Source organism: Periplaneta americana, chromosome 8 (genome assembly GCF_040183065.1).
Source record: "Periplaneta americana isolate PAMFEO1 chromosome 8, P.americana_PAMFEO1_priV1, whole genome shotgun sequence".
Taxonomy (NCBI): Eukaryota; Metazoa; Arthropoda; class Insecta; order Blattodea; family Blattidae; genus Periplaneta; species Periplaneta americana.
This window is the reverse complement of record NC_091124.1, coordinates 108,722,174-108,736,537: the sequence shown is the minus strand read 5'-3', so window position 1 is coordinate 108,736,537 and position 14,364 is coordinate 108,722,174. Positions and strand designations below refer to the sequence as shown.

General features: G+C 36.1%; 1 protein-coding gene across 2 annotated transcripts in view; it reads left to right on the top strand.

The window, feature by feature from the left end:
- FMRFaR (FMRFamide Receptor) overlaps window positions 1–14,364 on the top strand; it is a 1,501,661-nt gene that overhangs the window by 1,081,983 nt on the left and 405,314 nt on the right. For both annotated transcript variants that reach the window (XM_069833399.1, XM_069833396.1), the window contains exon 4: window positions 7,937–8,019. The gene's annotated coding sequence lies outside the window, so the exon portion shown is untranslated. The remainder of the gene's footprint in view (window positions 1–7,936; window positions 8,020–14,364) is intronic.

Below are 14,364 nucleotides of genomic sequence, written 5' to 3'. Positions count from 1 at the left end.
GCTAGTGCGAATTTCATGGCTCACAACTGTACATGACAGTCTCAATATCCTTGTCCTATGCAAGGTGTGAGCGTTATGTCATAGAATCTGTATCCAGCGTCTCTTTGCATATTCATCTGCATGAAGCAATTACGAAGATAGTGCAGTAGTTTTATTATGTAAATATAGAGGAACTCGGTTTGGATTGGGTATCCAGACGATAATCGTCAAACAGCTTACATGTAAAGACACTCCAGCATCTATGTAGACTAGTAATTAATGTTAGCTTTCAAAGTGCACATAATTTCCGTTCAGTTTGGAAAGCCTTTACTGAACTATGTGGCGCCCCGGCAGCTCTGCACGTAACTCAGCTGGCTACGAACTGCAAAGTTCCGGGTTCAATCTAGGATGGTGGCGAGCTATTTTCGTTACAGAACTTTCAGAATGGTCCTGGAGTCCTCTCAGCCTCCTATCATATAAAGTACCAGCTCTTCACTGGGGATAAAAAGGGGTCAGAGTGTAATGCCAACCACACCGCCTCATTCTAGTTATGCGATAATGAAAGCACATTCAAGGGAAAACCTTCACTATTTTTTATCTTTTACTGAACAATCAAATTTTACACACGTAGCCTCGAATATACAGTAGCTATTCCAATCACTTGCAAAAGTAATGGAACTCTGAACGTTGAATACCTACATTATTGAGGGCTTTGTCGACTTCTCTTCCCAACCAACCGTAACTTACAAATGCTCAAATAGACATTATTTTAATAATACTGTCAATGCTACAATAACACAAATTTAAACGTATCAATTGCACAACTTTGGGAAATAGAGAATATTTATGTAACCTATGCGAAGTGGCACCTCTTATCGAGTATTCATCGTTGTTACAAGCTTCTCAAACATTAAAAAGCAAGTTAACAAAAATATGCTTTTTCGTGATGTTTGTAACTGAATACTGTCATAATATATTGCAGCAAGCAGTTAGCCTACACTTAACAGGTAACTCTTTCCTTTTCTTCTATATGCAGACATGGGAATATTATTAATATCTTATATTTCCATGAGCTCATATTACCTAAAAGAGCCAAACGCAAAATTTTAATTCGTTGTGTATTTAATTGTTTAGTCGCTTTCAGTTGGAATCTATATTTACACTTTGTAACTCAACAAAGCACTGAGCCGAACCAGGACGTACTACAAATTAAATCTTAACATAAACAAAACACACTAGTCTACTGAAGCAACATAGGATGATACTACACACCTGTTATTGGGTTGTATCTTAATTGTACTCTGAGCACTAACTTATAAACGCAGCAAATGTTCGTCGAGGATGTTAAGTGAAGTAACATGACGGTCTTTTGTCTGAACGACTTGAACGCTCCATATCAATATTTAGCTGCATGCAGAAGTATATAACGTTGCCAAATAACTATGTGTAAAATGTATGTTGTGTTAATGTAACATTTAAATTTGTATTAATGCAATAATAAAATGTCATACATTTTGCGTGAATGTAGGTTACCAGCAACCAAACAGTCTTACGCCTCTCGATCTCAAAGGTGACTACAGGAGCGGCCATCTTTGTACTTAGTGATCAGAACTTTAAACTACATCAAGCCCTCTTTCATATTTCATCGGTTATTTAAAACTCTCTCGAATAATAGTAGATGTCGAATACTGGTGCAATTCTCCTTGATGAAATTAAAGAATCCTTTATTGAGAAACAGAATACTGTACTTGTAAAGTGCGCAAAATTTAATTTGCAAAGATTTGATTTCCTTTGTAAAGTTCAACATTAAAAACAAAGATTGTGAAACTGAAGTTTACAATTTACAAGCAAAGTTTACAATTTACAAAGATTGTAAATATTGTGAAACAGGCCCTAGACCAATGTGATGCAGTTCGGAGACCCGAGTTCGACGTGCAGTGAACTTGAGCGGTGAGCTAGAAGAACTAGCAAAGGCAAGCGAACTTTGAACTGAAAAATGACAGTTTTGTTCTGCACATGCGTTGTGAACATTAATATATTGAATTTAGGAGCACATTGTTGTTCTCAATAACACACGTCGTTCATTGTCATTGTCGTCGTGTGGAGTGCAATGACGACCCAGGGGGTTCGGAAAATATTTCAAGGGGTTCGCCAAAACTTTTCCGTAATGGCGGGTTTCGAGGTTAGGCCTATTATTGTTTCATTCATTTCTGGGGCACTGTCATAATAATAATAGTAATAATAATAATAATAATTATTATTATTATTATTATTAATCATCATTATTATTATTATAATTATTATTAATTTAAAATTAAATGAACCCTATAATGCCCCTTGTGACATATGTGTAACATCGGAAATTATCACATTATTTCCACAATAAATTAATATTTGCCGCGAATGCCTGATTTACAGTTATGTAACAACGTTAGGAATGCATTTGATTTCGTCACAATGGAAATTTAGTCTGCCAGCTTCTTTCTGTCCTAACAATACTAACAACAGTACCGCGACCCGAATAAGAAACGGTTACATGGCGGTCAGACCTTTGATTTTAGATGTTAATGTGGAATTTCAACTTTTAATTTTGTAGCCCACTTCTTCTTTCCTTGTGGCAAATGCAGTAGTTCTCAGTTGTGTATCAGAATCGTTTCCGTTATCATTAAAATGGATAACTGGTTGAAAAGTGGAAGTTTGAAAGGGAAACAGGGTTTCACAAAATCGCAAGTTAGTGTTGTGTCAACAGGTCATTCAGCTTCTAGTGATGTGTGTCAATCCGACAAAAGTGAACCGTGTGTAAAGAAAAGAAAGTACGATGATAATTACATTAGGTTTGGATTTTCATATATCGGGGACAAGGACTGTCCAAGACCAGAGTGAGTTCTTTGTGGTGATATTCTTGCTAATATAGTCTGAAACCTTCTCTATTTAATCGCTATTTAGAAACTAAACACTCCACCCACGTAAACAAAACTGCTGATTTTTTTAAACGAAAAGCTAACGAATGGAAAAATTATTTAACTACTTTTGTAACCGCTGCAAACAGTGACAATGAGAATGCTCTTGAAGCGTTAGCTACAGAATTGCTAAAACTGCAAAACCTCATTCAATAGCTGAAGATTTAGTGCGGCCATGTACAAATGATGTAGTATACAGTGTATGTTTGGAGAATCTTTCACAAAAAGTCCATATGGTACCATTGTCCGACAATACGATCAACCGCCGGACTAAAGACATGGAAAATTGTGTCGAAAATGAAATTTTGGAAAGAATTCGTGCCTGTCCTTTTGCGATTCAACTTGACGAATCGACTGATGTTGTTAATTTAGCCATTTTGTTACTTTTCGTCCGTTATATTGATGGGGAGTCTGTAGAAGAGGAGCTATTATTCTGCAACTCTTAAAAGAGAGAACTACGGGAGGAAATATATTTAAGTTAACCGACGAATACTTTCGCGAAAATTCAACAGACTGAACTCGCTGTGTAGGCATTTGTTCAGATGGTGCGAAATCTATGACAGGGTTTTATGCTGGGTTTGTTGCCTAAGTGAAATCGGTAGCGGCGAAAGCTTCTTGGACACATTGTTGCAGTCATAGACAGACTCTTGTTTCTAAACGCATGCCCGATGGATTGAAATGTGTGCTGGACGATGCAGTGAAAATAATTAATTTTATTAAGGCTCGCCCTACATATTCCCGCATCTTTGCAGTGCTTTGTGAGGAAATGGGAAGCATTTATAAGTGTTTATTGTCTCACACTGAAGTTAGGTGGCTATCTCGAGGTGGAACAATTTCCAGACTGTATGAGCTTAAAGACGAAGCTTTACGTTTTTCTAACCAGCCATGCCTTTCACCAAGCAATGTGCATGGAAGATGAAATCTGGCTTCAGACTTTAGCTTATTTGGCAGACATTTTCCATACTTTAACAGTTTAAACTTATCTCTGCAGGGGTCAAATAATAACGTTTATATTGTGCAAGACCGTATCGAATCATTTATTTAAAAACTTAATTTTTGGGAAACGTGTTTCAATAGCAATCAAATCGAATACTTCGATACTCTTCACGACTTCCTGGTAGAAAATCATCTTTCTTCGGACGAAAATGTCAAGAACATGGTTAAAAAACCTTTGAAGGGACTTGGAGGAACCTTCAGAGAATATTTCCCTGCTATGTCCAATAATAACAATTGCATTCGCAATCCCTTCGAAGAGTCAACAATTTTGGAATCCACATTAAGCGTAGACGAAAAAGAGCAGCTTCTTGAAATTACCACTGATTTTCAGTTACAGAAATTGTCATTAATTGGTTTATGGTTGAGTTTAAAGGAGTTCCCAGTGTTAGCGAATAAAGCCATAACGGCTTTATTGCCCTTTTCATCCACGTATTTGTGCGAAAAGTCGTTTTCTTCATGTGACTATTTAAAAAATAAATACAGAAACATACTTTGTGCTGAAAGTGATTTGAGACTTTATTTAACTTCTGTGATTCCTGAATTCAAAGCTCTGTGGCATGGAAAGCAGGCGCAACTTTCTCACTGAATTCCAAGGAAGAGGTGAGTAATTACAATGAAAACTTTTATTTATTATTGCAACTGGGTCTACCCGTTGTGTAACGTTTAAGCCGTAACTAGAGTAACTATAGGTTTTAACTATTAAGGGTTAAGTTAATTTAAGGTTATTAAACCTTTTGCTTGGAATTAAATTTTATGCATGTCTACTGTATGCATATTTAAAAGTCAGTGGTTCAACCAACTCAGATCGTTCTGGAAAGGGTTCGCGAGTCGAAAGAGGTTTGGGTACCGCTGCCAAGTTGAGTGGAATACCCATTGTTGTCGGGTGAAGTATTAAAAATAAAGTCACATTGTTGTCGAGTGTGTGATGATTAAAGCAGAATAAAAGTCACAATACGAACATAAAATATTCGACTGCACTTTCATCTGATTCTTCTCCGTGATTTCAGTCATCCCTTTACGGATATATTTCATGGCATTATTGTAACCTCAAATTTCCATTGAGAATGATGTTCAACTGCTTACCGTTACTGTAACTTTTACGTTGTCTTGTTGAATGTTAACTTTTTCATTGTGAATGGGCCTAGTTCTTTCCAGATATTTCTGTTCGTAAATAATTGATTTTAACACAGCATTCTGGACACGGTTCTCAATTACATGCTGAATTCATAACGATAAAGAAATAAGTGACCATGGAGTCATACATTATTCGTCTGTTAAAAAGTGAAGTTACTTCAGATTCGTAACTTCAGAATAATACGGACATACAGTAAAATGTAAATATGAATGTTAAATTTGTTACTTATTTCAGTTACGTGTAATATTTACATCATGAAGGATCAAAGTAATGCATTAATTTCTTACTGAATGACGTTTGTACATTGAATATTGCATTTTGTTTGGCGGTGCAGAAAATGAATAGCAGTGCCTGTAGTGTTTACATAGGCCTACTTTTTTACGCACTAATGTCTTCAAGGCTCAGTTTACGCACTAATAACAATGAATAAAATGCAACTTTAAGTAGAAAAAATTGTTTATTATGTATGGACTATTTTCCTTCTTAAAAACAAGTTCTAGCTTCTGAAGATTGTCATGAAAGCACTCTCTACATAAGGATATAATATTGCAATATTCTTTAGCTTTTGATGTGTCGCCGTAACTATGCTTTTCGTTTATATAAACGATTTTGATATAATATTTTAGATGGAAAGCTTTTTCTCTTCTACTTATGACAAAAGAGCACATTACACCTTGAAATAAACTGCTGTATCGCGTGGACTGTGAGAGGTAATTTCAATCTAGCAACACCAGCTACAAGCGCAACAAGTTCTTTTAATAGGGGTTTGAGTCTTTGAGAGGTGAAGTTTTGTTAGCATTAGCATCGAACTTCAAACACAAACACCACAATCTACTAAGGAGGACTACAACCATGGGATATTGCTTATCTCCATTGTTTACAAAGTCTGCTTCTCCAAAACTGAAAGAGGACGAACTTTGTTCACTGTTTTGTGTACGTATGACAATGGAGGGAAGAGGGATGGAGCGGAACCGTACAGGTTATACTGCAGTCTGTCCTGTTTTCGCTATTTCTACACCATAAAAGTGTTCGGCTGCGTTATTGGTACCTCTGAACAAACATATATTTGATGTGATCATTAATCAAGTCTATAAATAATTTTTACATTAAACAATCGTTAACAATTTTCTATACTAATGAAATTTATTGTAGGAAGCTTATTTAATTTGTTTTTCCCTTTCTTTTGTTACCCTTTTATTTGTTTTGGTAGCCTTTTTTAAATGTTCATTTACTTATTTTTCACATTCTTGCATTCATTCTCCTTTCTTTGCTTTTCACTTTCATTCTCGCTTTCACTTGTCCTTTTCCTTTCTTTAGTCATTGTTTTTCTCTCAATTTCCTTGTACATTCTTCCGTTTTCAGTTCAATTCCCCTTTCTTTGTCTGTTTCAATTTTTCCATCTTACTTTATTTCATTCTCTATTTCTCGTTTTTTCCCCTTTCTTTTCCACTTCCTTTTATTTTTTTCAATGTATTTTCAATCCTTCCCTTTTCGTACTTTCCATTCTTTTTGTTTATTCGTTCTGAAACCCTTTACTCTTCTTCTTCATTCTCTTTTCCCTTCTTCTCTAATTTTCTCTTTTATCTCTCATTTCGTCTTTCTGTTTTAATTTCTATCTTTCATTCTTTCTCCTTTCCTTCCTTTCTTTCTGTCTTTCTCCCTTATTTTGTTTTTCTTTCTTTCTTTCTTTCTTTCTCTCTTTCTTCCATTGCAATTCTTGTCATTCTTTATATTTTTCTGTCGTCTGTATATCAGACTGTCTTTCCTCCTTCCTTGCTGTTGTAATATTATTTTTTTAATATCACTCTCATTTCCTTAGCATCTTTCTTCTTCTTTTACTACCTTCCTTCTTTTGTTCCTGTCTGTCATTCCTTTATTCTCGTTGGCTTTCTTCCCTTTCTGTCTCTTTCTCTTCAATTCTAGTTGCATTTTCTCTACTCTTTCTGTCCTTATTTCCTCTTCCTCTACATTTACGTCGTTATTCTCACCTTCGGGTCCTGTTCTCTGTCTTTCTCCACTCTCTCTTTTGTTTTTCCTTTAGGTCTTTTTCTTTATCTTTGATTTTGTCAATCTTAATGTCTATCTGTGACTTTCTCTTTCTTCCTTTCCATTTTTCCCTTTTGAATGTGTCTTTTTTTCTCTAATTCATTCTTTCACTCTCATCCTTTCTTCATTCTCGTTATTATTTCTTCTATTCATTTTCTCTTTCTTCCTCTGTTTCTTCTTTCATTCTCTCTCTTCTTTTATTCGCTTAAGTTTTTTTTTCTTTTATCTCTATTTTGTTGACTATCTCTTTCTCTGTTTCATTTTTTCTACTATAATCGCCTTGCTGTTATATTCTCTATTTCTTTCTTTCCTTTCATTTCTCTCCTTTCTTTGTTATTCGTTCTATTAATCTCTATTTTCTTTATCATCTGACTTTCTTTCGTTTCTTTCTGTATGTACGGTATTTCTCTCTATCTTCAATTATTTTTTGATTTGCACAATCCGTTTGTTCATTAAGTAATTCTTCATCCATTTATTCACTAATTTGTACTTCAACGTATACAATTCTGATATGATATCTTTTGAGGATGATGAGATTGTAGATATTTTCTTTGCTTTGTTGATAGTGAATTATTATTTATTATTTATTATTATTATTATTATTATTATTATTATTATTATTATTATTATTAATCCATGTTTTATAAAAAATAAAAGTAATTGTGAATCGTTAATTTCTTTCCCAATGTGGGTGATGCACTGCCTAACCGTCTGAAAGTGTTCAACCACATTAAATTTTATAGCTACATCTTTCTGTTATTTTCGCCTTTACTGTTGAAGATATAGGCCTATATGCTAACATAGTTTCTTTTTCTTCCAGCACATTCAGAGGCAAGCAGACAGCAGAGCTCTGCTAATTATTTCAGACTGGTGAGGATACATCCTAGGATTTTCTTTCGGGAAGTAAGTAAACACTTGTTTTATATCTTTCATTCAGTAATTCCCTGCCATATGTGAGCAAAATAACAACCATTTCGAGTATTCAGTTGTTGTTAATAATTTGTACATATGAATGGTATAGCCTACTACATATCTGTTTGACTTACACAGTTATAAACACACGATTTAAAACGCGCACTAATTGTACTCTAATCTCGCAGAAATATGGGGTAAATTGTAAACATTTCTTTAGTTCCATAAAAGCATTGAAATACCACACATTTTTCGGATTATGAATAATACAGCTGCTTCTTTTATACGTGTGTGCAACATTTAAAGAAAACTGCTAATTTTGAATGATGAAAGTTATAAAGGCGAATTGGGTCAAAAAAATACTTTCTTCACAATGAATTGTTTCTTATTTGAAAGACATTTATAATATAGCTATTATGTTACCCCAACATAATTCTTATTTACAACACGAAATACAACAGAAAGATTAACCAGAATGTATACTACGTCTACCCATAACTGATACTACTATATGTACATAACTTACGTAAAACAACCGAAGTTTTACGTTCGACTTGAATAAGTAAATATGTGTGTATGTGTATCTAATGTCTACTCACTTTACTTGCGTGATTCGAATTCCACATATTGCGGATAGATGGCAGAACTGTGACCCATTTTCAAGTTGCACACCACTTCGGCGGGCCACGCTGTGCCTGATATGTAGGCTATCTGTGGAGAGTTAGGTCTATGTCGTGTACTAAGGTGAGTATATGTGTAAGTGTTCATGTAAGTGTAGTGTAGGAAATGGATGAGGATGATGAAGATGAGAAAGGGAGAAGGGGAAACCCGATGTCAACACATAGCGTACTCCTGTCGAATAGCACCAAGGAGGCCTTCAGGCTTAACGTCCCCGTCCGACGGATGAATCACTATCAACAGCGACATATGCCTGCTCTTCATGTGCACTGCGGAGAGATTTTGGATTTAACCCAGGCATATTGGCGTACAATCTAGCGATTAGAAGTTGTGCACCACCACCTCTTCTAGTCCCGAAGTAGAAATTTTACACAATCGAATCCGGCGGGATAGTCTGGAGGTAGACACGCTACAACAGAGCTAACTCGTTATAACTCTATATGAAATGGCATTTCTTCGATTTGTGCAAATCTTCTACCCTATGTTATAGAACTACAAAGAAATAGCACACGGAAGTAGCATTTTGTATCATGTATCCGAATGAGTTGTTTCTGAAAACAAACTAGAAGATAAAAAAAAATAGTATACGATACTATGATTGGTTAGTATGTGGTGTACAATATGAGTTCCGGTTATTATGCGTTAAGAGATGTTTGTTCTTTCTCGTTTTACAGAGAAACAAATTAACCTCTCTTACTACAGAGGATATACGGGATCACAATTTCTTTCTCATTTCTTCAACCTGTTCTCTTTACCTATAACTTCTGCTAACGAATATCTTAACCCACATTAGCCTACAGTCCTTTATACGTAAAGAGAGCAGTGTATTATAATAATAAATTAATGAAAAAATTTCAGTTTTCTCCTTTAAATGTGCAGAAATTTTATTTGAACAAATGTAACTTTTTGTTCTGCAATGGACTTTCACAATGTTACATTTCTGTTCGGGTCAAATACATGCAGTGTGTTTCAAAAGTCACGCATATTTTCTGCTACAGTTAAATGGAAATGTTTTTCGATAAACGCTCGGACAAGTCAAACAGTATATTTTAAAAGACACTTTTTCATAAAAACAAACTACTCTTTATATCATTGTTGTGCGAGCTGTGATATCATCAGGAACATTTTTAAATGACATCCTGTATTCTTCTGTATACAACCTGAAAGATTTTGTCATTCTCCATGGTTACTCAAGCTATCATTTGATTTATACAGCAAACGTTGCTATGGTAACAAAATAAATAGTTGAATTTCCTGGTGTTAAGGTATTTCCTGGTTTTATGCAAGCAGTTTATTCATAGAAATTAACAGGATTTAACTATGTTAGTAAGTGAATGTGAGAGAATTGATATTTTAATAATGATTGGATATGATGACAGGAAATGTACACAAGATGAAATATGTGCACTTTCCAATGAAACACATCTAGATCGACCTCCTATTTATCAATCTACTGTGAGTAGGATACAAAACAAATTAAATTAAATGGATATGTGGGAGATGTCCAATGATCTGGTAGACCATCATCAACTAGTGAAAAATTGGAGCCAGGCATTTTGATAACAGTGAAACATAATCCACATTCGTCAATTACTGAATTACAATCTACATTTTATGTACCGAGAACAACCGTCGTAATAAATATCATCCTTATAAAATGCAGCCCTTGCAGTAGCTAATTTAAGATGACGAGACAGAAGACTGAAATTCTGTGAGGCAATGTATAACCTCTGCGATAGAGATCCCTATTTCGTATCAAGCTTAATTTTATCTGATGAATCTACACTTTTTTTTTCAGAATGGAGAAGTGAATAGACAAAATTACAGGTACTGGTCAGAAACTAACCCACGCTGGATGGTAGAAACTCACACGCAATTTCTCCAGAAACTAAATGTATAGGCAGGGATTCTAGGATGCAGAGTTGTGGACCTCTACTTTTTTGATAATAGGTACACTTATGAGGACCGGTATTTAGAATGTTTGCGTGAAGAGTTAATATCAGCCCTTGCCGTTCTTCACCCAAACCTCCAGGATCCAGACTTACCTAATGATTCCATCTGGTGTCAGCAAGATGGGGCTCCTCCTCATTATGCTGCTTCTGTACGGCAATATCTGAATGAATTGTTTCTGAATAAGAGGCTTTGTATAGTGGCCTACAAGGTCACCGGATCTTTCTGCTCGTGATTACTGATGATATTGATGAGTTCAAAAGAAGAATACCAGTGGAGTGTAGAGAAATACCACCAGCAATGCTCAGGTAAAATAAATGGTGGAACGGCACGCCTGGATATTGATGAAACAGATAGATGCATCGCAGTGTGGGACCTCTTTTGTTAATTTTGTACATAATCATTTATTTTGCATTTTCCGCATTTATTATGATAATATAAATTAATATAATATTTCTGGAACTCCTTTCAAGATAATCGGTGAATTCATTACGGAGTTATGTCACATTATTCTTGTCTCTGTACAAAAAAATTACCATTCAGTGAAATACTTTGGACATATCTGGGTTAATTACTTTTACGTCAATTTAGCAGCGCCTGAGGCTCAAGCCCTTGAGCGCTTGTCTTCCACATGACACTCCCGGATTCGATCCAAACCAGATCGTCATGGAATTTGTGAGGGCAAAGCTGATGTTATAGAAATTTTCCCCTGAGGTACATACTCCCGTTTTCCTCTATCATTCCACAATCTCAATCTGGGTTGAAATCTTGGGCGCTGCACGAGTTTTCGGTAATGAAATACGGAGGAGTTAGGTCTCCGGGCACTGGGACTTATCAGGTACTCGTTCGAGGATGGAATCTGGCGGTATCAGGATTGAAATAGGATGGCACACCGATCAGCATCGGATTCAGAAATACCATTCTAGCCTCTGTCGAGCTTGGACAATCATTGCATAGGGTAAGGAAAGGTATTTTTCTGATATAGGTATATTCGTGATAATTTTTGCAAAAGCTTTCAAGAACATGCCTACTGCAAAAAATAGTTCTAGGCATCTGCTAATAATACTGCATTGTTTCACGGATGGCGAAACATGATTGATTCCATCTTAGTTTTTTTGTGCTGGCCATGATAGAAAGTTGTATCGTGCGCTGCATATTTTCTTAAGAACTTCGGTAGTTTTTGCACTGTTTGTAGTGTTGCAGTGCATATACTATACTATAGTACTTGATTTCCTCTAAGTGTACATATATTTAGATTATATTACTGATGTTAATGGCGCCAATTAAAGCTTAGGAAATGGATGCGATTTCTTAGCTTTCTTCTCGTGAACGTGATGGCGGCCGAACAAGCCTCATCATTTCGGCCCATAGCAAGGTTTCTGTACCTTTGTTAGGAAAATTTATTTGAAGAAAATTATCACCCATAAATCGTACTTCAATTCTATTTATTTTTCTTTTTATTAACTTAGTGCCTATCAACAAATTACCTACCCTATTTTGATTTCAGGTCTAACATAGAAAAAGAAAGAATTAAATAAAGGAAATACGGTGCAATCAACTTATTGCAGCCGCCAAAATGGTGAGGAAGCAGAAAGTATCTAGCCATAAAGCTAAAAAAAAAAAAAAATGGATGTGCCAACGAGTTCACTCAAAGATTTCATGAGCAGAAATGATAGTAATGGAAATCAGACTCGTAAATTAGGAAGCCTTTTTGCTCTTACGTCTTATTTGTAAGTACGGCTGTATATTAATTACAGGAGGTTGGATCGGAAAGTAACGCACAATATTTAAAAAACCTTTAACATGTAAACAAAAATTTAAAAACCAAATGAACTCACATTTTTTACATTTGTACATAGCCGCCAAGTTTCTCAACACATTTTTCACATCGTGGTACCCGTTTCAGTATACCCTGTTCATATAAATATGTTTGGTTGGAGAATGGCCGTCTCCGGACAATTTATTGCATTTCTGCATAGGCCGCAAAGCGATGGTCGACCAGGAATTTCTTTATGGCACCAAACAGATGAAAGTGCGGCGGTGCAAAGTCTGGACTGTATGGTGGATGCTGGAGCACCTCCCAACCAAATGTGCTGATTTTCTCACGAACAGAAGCCGCAACATTGGGGCGAACATTCCCCATGAAGAAGTTTGACATCGTAGGCATTAATGTTACGGCGTTTGTCACGAAGGACTGCATCATTCACAGTGGTCTTGCGTTTAGCAATGTGCACAAACAAAACACCATGCATATCCCAGAACACTGTCACAAGCACTTTCTTTGCAGATTCCGTCACTTTGAAGCAGCAGCATGTTTCCACTCTATCGAGACCTGCTTTGTTTCGGGCATGTAGTGGTACACCAAGAACTCATCACCAGTGAGAATTGCATCCAGAAGGTCATGCCCTTCTCCACCGTAACGCCTTAAGTGGTCCAAGCATGTGATCATTCGCTGGCCCTTGTGGTCGTCTGTCAGGTGGTTAGACACTCAGCTGGCACTAACTTTATGAAATTTCAATGTGTCATGCCGATATCGCACACCATACCGTATGAAATGTGTTGAGATATGGTTCGGTTCGCAGTTAGATCCGCCGGTCGTTCAAAATTGCCAACTCAATGTCTGTGACATTCCGCTGGGTTGGAGCTGTTACCGGCCGCCAGGAACGTGGCGAATCACAAAGGTTCTCACGGCCGTCTGAGAATAATGCACACCACCTGGAGATATTGCTAAGGTCCATACAGCCTTCTCCGTACAGCCACACATGTCCCTGTGAATTTCACTCGAGTAATATCCTTTAACCCAAAAAATCGCACAAAACTTCGCTGCTCTTCACAAATTGAAGATAGTAACATGCGCGCCATCTTTGTTACGTAGTTCACGCACACGCTTCTCTCGCTGGAGCTACACATGCAAAACAAATTCTGTCTGTAGTGAAAACTTCAAACTATATCTCGGTGAAATGTCAACATCCCAGCCGCAATACCAACGCAGAATAAAATTATTTTGCGTTGATTTTCGATCCACCCCGTATTATACAAATGCAAGAGCTGGGATTTAGCTTGACGGTGCCAATTATGAAAGTGGCACAACAGATGGCCAGGAGTGTCGATCGAGAATATTCCTTGAATGCAAATAGCGGAAGTGCCAGGTAATGATGATGGTTTCATTTTAAACAGAGATACAATCTCACAATAAGGGCTCCTAAAAATCTTGCTGCCAAGAACTCACAACAGTCGTAAATGTGTTTATGTTTCATGTTTTGTTCTTTGTTTAATGTTTTTAATTTTATTAGCCCTAAGATATTTTAGAGACTGTTGTCCGGACGATCTCTTATTTTTACATCAACAGATCCTGTAAAATGTTCAAATTAATTAAATAGTCCTATCTCTGCATAACGGTCATAAATGTGTTTATGTTTCATATTTTATTCTTTGTTTCATGTATTGTTCATTATTGACCCAAATATATTTCAAGGACAGTAGTCTAGAAGATTTTTTTTTTCATGAACAATCCTATGAACTGTTAAAACTGATGAAATATTCTATGTCATTTAAATACATTTATAGGCTTGCATAAATAAGAGGTCATCAAATAGTTTAGTGTTTCAAAACACTATTGTGAATTTATGCAAATATACATTGGGCCTAATATGATATAACAATGTATTTCTTTCATTCACGAAATTGCCTTACCACTATCACGAAATT